Below are 7,596 nucleotides of genomic sequence, written 5' to 3' on the forward strand. Positions count from 1 at the left end.
TCTGCAGTGATGCGGACTTTGCATCGGTCCGTTGCGGTAAAGAGGGAGCGAAGTCGAAAGGCAAAGCTCTCAATTTACCAGTTGATCTACATTCCTACCGTCACCTATGGGCATGAGCTGTGTGTCGTGACAGAAAGAACAAGATCCCGGATACTTCTTCTTCTTCTTCTTTTCCTTTCGGCTTGTCCCGTTAGGGGTCGCCACAGCGTGTCACCTTAGATGAACACATCTGGTTGGTTTGGCACAGTTTTTACGCCGGATGCCCTTCCTGACGCAACCACTCTGCATTTAGCCGGGGAGAGAAGCTTACAGCGTCTGGTATTCCCAAGGGGTCTCCCATCCAAATACTAACCAGGCCCGACCCTGCTTAGCTTCCGAGATCAGACGAGATCGGACGTTCTCAGGGTAGTATGGCCGTAAGCCAAGATCCCGGATACAAGCGTCCGAAACGAGTTTCTTCCGCAGGGTGTCCGGGCTCTCCCTTCGAGATAGGGTGAGAAGCTCCGTCATCCAGGAGGGGCTCAGTGTCGAGTCGCTGATCCTCCGCATTGAGAGGAGCCAGATGAGGTGGCTGGGGCATCGGATTCGGATGCCTCCCAGACGACTCCCTGGTGAGGGGATCGGGGCACGTCCCACTGGAAAGAGACCCCCAGGACGACCCAGGACACGCCGGAGAGACTATGTCTCTCGGCTGGCTTGGGAACACCTCAGGATCCCTCCGGAAGAAGTGGCTGGGGAAAGGGAAGTCTGGGTATCCCTGATGAAGATACTTCCCCCGCGACCCGACCCGGGAAATCTACTTTTTCTAATTCGTCATCCTTTATATACACTTTTAAAAACACCTGGGAACTCTTAAATTGTTAAAACAAACGAAATCTGTAGAGGGGCAGGTTAGAGTGTCAGGCTCACAGTTTTGAAGACCAGCACTCCCACGAGCCTTGTGAGGATTAGTGGCTCAGATAATGGATAGATGGACATCTGTAGAGGGACTCTCAAAGTGTACAAAATCATCAGAATAAAGTGGTCACACTTGTTGCTCGTTGCTAGCGGGTAGGAAAAGTTGCTGGCTGGCAAAAGTTGGCAACATTGAGACACCCTCGCCCACAGACTGGCTGGTCGTCATGGTAACAGTTAAAACAGGTAAAACAGTGACCTCCCTCCCCAAAACCAAGTGATTGTAATTCTTCATTCTTTGTACATTTTGAATGTCACAGAGCTTTTATGAAGACACCTGGGAATTATTTTAAGTACTAATCATTTTAAAAAGAACACACACAATATCACCCCAGAAAATTAAATGTTTATACGTACAGAAGCTTGTGCGCAAGACGGCTATTTGGGTTCCTGTGAATACCTGATTTTCTTCCTCCCCCCCCCCCAATTCTCCCTTTAAAAATCTGCAAATCCATTTTGCTCAACAGCTGCACCTCTGTAGCGTGAAGATAACGAGCCGGGCCAGGCCCGACGTGGTGGCAGATAGGCCCAAATCTGCCCCCCCCCACCCCACCCCTCCTTTTTTGCTAAAATGCTAATGACGACAGGAAAGGAATCACTTGGCGGGGCCCACAAAAAAAAGGATGGGTGAGAAAAAGAGAGAAAGAGAGAGAGAGAGGGGGCTCTTGTAGATCTGTCACTTTCTCTGTTGACAGATATGTGCTTGTAAGTGCGCTCAACACTTGTTCCTGGTGTCTTATCTGGCGCCGCGCAGAATGCTGACCTACATTGCATCAAGCACAATGACGCCGCGCACAAACATGCTCTTCTTCCTCTTCCTCTTCTTCTTCCCTTCTCTTGTTTGTCTCCCCTCCTCCCCCTCGCAGCCGCCTCCCGCCATCACCTTAAAAAAAAAAAAAACCCAGATGGATTGAGACGGAAATGCCGGCAAATCCCGCCAACAGAAGGTATTCTTCCTCAAATAAAAGCTCCAGGCTTTAATTAAAAAAAAAGTCACCCTTCCTGATGTTTTATTGCAGTGGCAGGCGGGGGAGTAAATACAAGAAATATGGCCGTAGCTGAGCGAGGAAAAAAAAATGCGGCATTAAATTGACGTAATTGAAAAAGATGCCAAGTCGCTGATGGTGTAGTTGCACGCACGCTTGACTTTGGAGCAGGCAGTGTGGGATCAATTCCCGCTCAGTGATGGTGTCGATATCTGCCCAGTTGTGAGTGTAGTCCGACTTTCGCCCGAAGTTAGCTGGGATAGGCTACAGCTTTCCCGTGAACCTTGTGAGGATAAGTGGCTTGGATAATGGATGGGAAAAGATTTTTTTTTTTAAATCTTTTTTCTTTGTCACTATTTGACCCAGAAACGGGATGGCATGAGTTAATTCTGTTATCCCAGCGCTGAGAGTCCCGCATGTCAAATGGAATTGTTTTCCCACATTTTTGCTTCTATCTCACCGTTTGCTTCTTGTCTCCTTTTGTTCTGATAACATAATCCTACCTTGATAACTTTTGAAATAGCTAACAGCAGTGGCTCAAACCAATGTAAACACATTTTATAGAATTTCACTTCTCCAGTACAAACTACTGCAAACAAATTACAGCAAATTTAAATATCTATCTAGGCAAAATAAACTTTATAAAAGTATTATAAATCTTACTTTCTGTAGTAAAAATATACATCTTTTTTTAAAATATTGATTTCACACTGGGTCAGCTGCTAAAGCGTTGGCCTCACAGTTCTGAGGACCCGGGTTCGATCCCGGCCCCACCTGTGTGGAGTTTGCATGTCCTCCCGTGCCTGCTTGAGTTTTTTCCGGGCACTACGTTTTCCTCCCACATCCCAAAAAAATGCTACATTAATTGGACACTCTAAATTGCCCATAGGTGTGATTGTGATTGCGACTGTCGTCTGTCTCCATGTGCCCTGTAATTGGTTGGCAACCAGTTCAGGGTGTACTCTGCCTCCTTCCCGTTGACAGCTGGGATAGGCCCCAGCACGCCCCGTGGCCCTTGTGAGGATAAGCGGCAAAGAAAAAGGATGAAGGACAGATTTCACACTGTTCAGTTTGTATGTGTTGGTGCTCCGTATGAATCAAAGTAGCAGTTGTTAGCAAAACATCGACGCTAATTCTCTTTAACTCATCTATGGTGGTTCGCGTTGTATGTTAGCATTACCCTAACAAACTTTTGTGAGAAGAAATTACCGTAATTTCCAGCCTACAAGCCGCGACTTTTTTCACATGCTTTCAACCCTGCGGTGATGCGGCTAATTTGTGCATTTTTTCTAATGCCCCCAAAGGGGTACTTGAGCGGAAAAGGTAAGAGTGAGACCGGTTGAATATATGTGCCAAGTGACTTTTACCGCCCCTGTTAGCACTGCGCTAGGGTTAGCGCTGTGCTACCGTGTTGCTGCTGTGTTGCTGACGTGGCGCAGTGATATTTACCGGTGTGTTTTATTTTACCCGGCCCTGTTAGCTTTAGCGCTAGCGTTAAACTCTGTCTGTGTACTGTCTTTCTGTGTAAATATCTCGTGTTTCAATGTGGGCACTTGCGGCTTTTAAACCGCCTCGGCGTATGTATGTACCAAATGGTATTTCCTTTACAAATGTACTCGGTGAGGCTTGTAACCAGGTGCGCTCTGTAGGCCGGGAATTACGGTAGATGGTTTGAGTAAATTAGAAGTGTGTTTTGTTGAAATGTGTTCAAAGTGTGTAGGAGGAGTAACTGTACATTGATAAAAGTTTTTTTTTATGATCTCTATGTTGTGGATTTTCATCCATGGGTGGAACGTGGAACGTATCCAGTGCAATAAATGACGGTTCACTGTAGTAAAGGAGGTGAGACTGCATTAGTGCGGAAGGCAATACTGTATGACAATCGTCGAATGGAGGGGTGGCATGAGTGCCTATTAAAGTCAGCATCTGTTTTAAAACAGAACAGTTGAAATTAAAAGTTTAGAGAAAATTAAATTTAGTTGACCTGTAAAGGTTTAAATGCAGCTTTGCTTCGTCCTGAAATGTCACCCAGAAGCTGAATATTAATACCGATTGTATTGTAAGTATGCCAAAGCCAGAACCCTTAGCTTTTTATAATGTTATGCTTTCCCGTAACACTACTTTTGAGGAATTTAGTCTGTTTCTGCCAAAGTAAAGTAGTACAAAGCAAAGGTGGCAGTTTTCTATTTATAACTTTATTGCTCGCCGGAAAACAACAAGCAGGTTATTATCCGCACGCCACCATTATTTCCTACCGCATGATGTTGCAGTCCACGATAAATACAGGCTCCCTCCTCCACACGCTAATTGCACATTGACTTAATTGTGTTTTGATATAGGAGAGAATGTTTAGCTGCTGCCGCCCGGATTGTTTTTTGTCAGACGGATGCTTTGCCGTGGACGCCCCACGGGATGTGACCCCACTTTGCACTGATTGGCAGCTGTCTGCGTTTCCAGGCAGACGCATTCGGGCCCTCCATAGCAATTTCGTCAAAGGTCCTCCGCTGACATTGAAAAAGTCGCACGTAGAAAACCAACAGGATGCTGTTGTTTACTGATTAAAGGTCCACTGTCATCAAATGCATGATTTTTAGCATGTTATTAATGGGGAAAAAAGGCAGCCGGAATGGACCCATCCGTTTTAACCACAAAACATAATTTTGACGGATATGGCTTATTGTAACTCCCGCCATGAAAATCCTCCCGAGGGATTTGTTTTCGACAAGAACCAGGAAGTGACGTTGGAGACAGTAGCGCGCTCAAGCAGACTCGTTTCTTTCTGTTCGTTTTACCTGTAGGAAGATAGCTCGTTGTTCCTTCGTGTTAGGCAAAATGCCGGCTCGTAGTATTGCTGGATATTGTTCGAACACTCGGGGGGATGGATTTACTCTTCATATGTTTAAAAAAGACCCGTTTCGTCGTGAAAAATGGATCGCACAGGTGCAAAGTAGGAGAGCTTCGTGGGTTCCAAATGAGAGGTGTGTATAGAGCTACTAAAAAAACAAGAGTTGGAGGGGGACGGGGGACGTAATCCTCTCATAACGTAACAAAAGATCCACGTACGTAAGTCAGGGGTGCTAAATGTGTCGATGCGCGCGTCGGACGGCTTCCGCACAGGAGCTGGGGATGGACGGCCTACGCGCGGCCTCGTGAATCGCCGCAAGGCCGGACCAGCGTTAGCCCCGATGAATCGAGAGGGGAGGTGGCTTGGCCGAGCTCTCCCCCCTCTGGCCACTGGTGTCTGGGCACCCCACTTCACGTCGGCTCGCCGGTGACGTCTTCTGCGTCGGCGACGGCTTACGCGTTGGCCCTGACGCAGAGATGGTTCGACCGCGTTCGGGAGGAGAAAGGAGCTCCCCCCCCCCCCCCCTTCCGGCATGGGTCCTCCCGAGTACGATACATACTGTCGGGGAGTCTGTTGTTAGTTAAAACTGATCCGCGTATCATCAAAATATAGCTTGAAATGATAGGGTAATATTGCCCAGGTCATTTCAGTTGATTGTGACATGTTCTCTTCCTCAAAAAGAGCTTCCGTGTTCCATCGCAAGCTGCCACTACGTCTTTTCAATGGCGAATGTCCCGGCTGATGACGTTGCAGCCAATATGGCGACCACTTGGATGCCGAATGAGACTTCCGCAACTTTGCGCATGGATGACGCGCTCTCCGCTCAGATTTAATTTTTTTCATTTTGACAATGAAGCGAATAATGATATATGTATTTTTCATTACAATATCTATTTTAGAATGCTTATAAGCATGACAGCAGAGCTTTAACTAACGAACTAGCAAACGAAAAACAACCGCCTGTGCTTTTCGGGGTCAAAGGTCACTTTTGTCAGCCCAACCCTGCAAAATAATGGTGAAATATGAGCATTTTCTGCCATGAAAATGTAACAAGCCTTAAAATGGGTTGTGAGAGAGGCTGCTATGGGCGAGACATGTTGAAACCTGCGTAAGGTTTAAAAAGTTCGGCAAAGTATTGTGAAGAATACCGAGTCCTAAACTGTGGCTGCAGTGGTGTATTTTTCGAGCTGTTGAAAGGGGCGCGTGCGCGGCTTGTTCAAGTTTTGCGAAGATCTAAGAGTTTACACAGGTGACTCAATGACGAGTGCTTGCCACACAATGAGCCTTAATGCCGCATCGGAGGGTCCGGAGAAAGCAGGTGAACGAGACTGCATAAACAGTTTGTTGCCGCCGCGGGCTCGGCGTCGCCTCATTAATTGTTGATTGGCGTCGGTGAGGAGTTAAATGTAACAGCGGAGGAGTAAAAAAAAAAAAAGAAAAGAAAAAAAAACGTCCTGCCTGGCGCAGGTGCTCGCTTGACGAATAACCGCTTTAATTAGCCTTATTCAATCATTCTCCTTCTTCTTCGCACCACCGCTACCCCGGTATGGTATTATCCTCTTGTTGTCGCCGCTGCTCCACAAACGCCCATCAGAGGCGTTTTGAAGACGTTCTACCTGCTCGTTACTCTCCTGTCGTTTCACCTCGCAGGTTCGTCAAAAGGAAGAAAAGACGCCGCTTAAACGGCTGCCGTCTTGGTCGACACACTCGAGGCGGAGGAGGCGCGGCGCCGCCTTTCAGGCAAAACATCTGTGAGGTGATGGGAGGGGAAAGTGGGCGTCTTTGCACCTGCTTCGAGGCTCCACAATGTCTTATTATTAGGGACTGAGAGGGAAGACACAGGAAGTCGGCCATGTTGCTTTGAAGCACATATTTAACAGAGAACGGGAATGAATTGGATCGACCGGCGCAAAAATATTTGGCCACTGCACTGGAGTGTTCCGCCCGTGCATACAACACGAAACTCCAGGGAAAGTCCCACAAGGTCAGATTTTGACCAAACATTTGATAGAATTATTGAGTACTCTCTGGTTATTGCTGTTTTATACAAACATTTCTCCATTTGTCCGCAGTATCATCTGATTTGATATCAGACGGAATTGGCCACAGTTTAGGATTCCACTTGTTTATCTTTCAGCAAACTCAACTTCCTCCCAAAAACAAACAAAAAAAAACACACATACCAAAATAAATAATAATAATCCCATTCCGGATTCGCTAATGTCATCTGATTTTGATTTTGGACAATAATATCGTTGATCGGAAATCTAATTTATTAAATTCAGTTGGGTCATGTGGGGACATAATTTGCAACAGCCTAGGACGGAACAGCTGCCAAAACAATGTGATGAAAATGTATTATGCTGACAAAAGTATTGGTACAGCTCTTAAAAAAATGACTCAATCACGCAGCTGAATCCGATCTAGCTGACTTTCGAAGAGAGAAATTGGGTTCATCCCTGGATGTCCAAACATTTTCCACTGCGGGCTTTGTGTTTTTTTTTTAATTTTTAATCATATTTTAAGTGTTAGATAATAATGAAGGTGAAAAGGCGCAAAGACTGAGAACGGTGTAGTAGTGAATTGGGGAGGTATAGAATCCATCCATCCATCCAATATCTGAGTCGCTTATCCTCACAAGGGCTGCAGGAAGGTATAGCATTTGACAGTCGTTTGCCGTTTCAGTTTTCCAAATTAATTTGGGCATGGCTTCTTCTTCTTCTTCTTCTTCTTCTTTTCCTTTCGGCTTGTCCCGTTAGGGGTCGCCACAGCGTGTCATCTTTTTCCATCTTAGCCTATCTTCTGCATCTT

The 7,596-nt window shown here is 46.2% G+C and overlaps 1 non-coding gene across 1 annotated transcript; it reads right to left on the reverse strand.

The window, feature by feature from the left end:
* Positions 1–303: 303 nt before the first annotated feature.
* LOC133501532 (5S ribosomal RNA) lies at positions 304–422 on the reverse strand. The gene has a single exon (XR_009795217.1). It is a non-coding gene; the product is annotated as a 5S ribosomal RNA (ribosomal RNA).
* Positions 423–7,596: the final 7,174 nt, after the last annotated feature.

Source organism: Syngnathoides biaculeatus, chromosome 5, assembly GCF_019802595.1.
Source record: "Syngnathoides biaculeatus isolate LvHL_M chromosome 5, ASM1980259v1, whole genome shotgun sequence".
In the NCBI taxonomy this organism is placed as follows: Eukaryota; Metazoa; Chordata; class Actinopteri; order Syngnathiformes; family Syngnathidae; genus Syngnathoides; species Syngnathoides biaculeatus.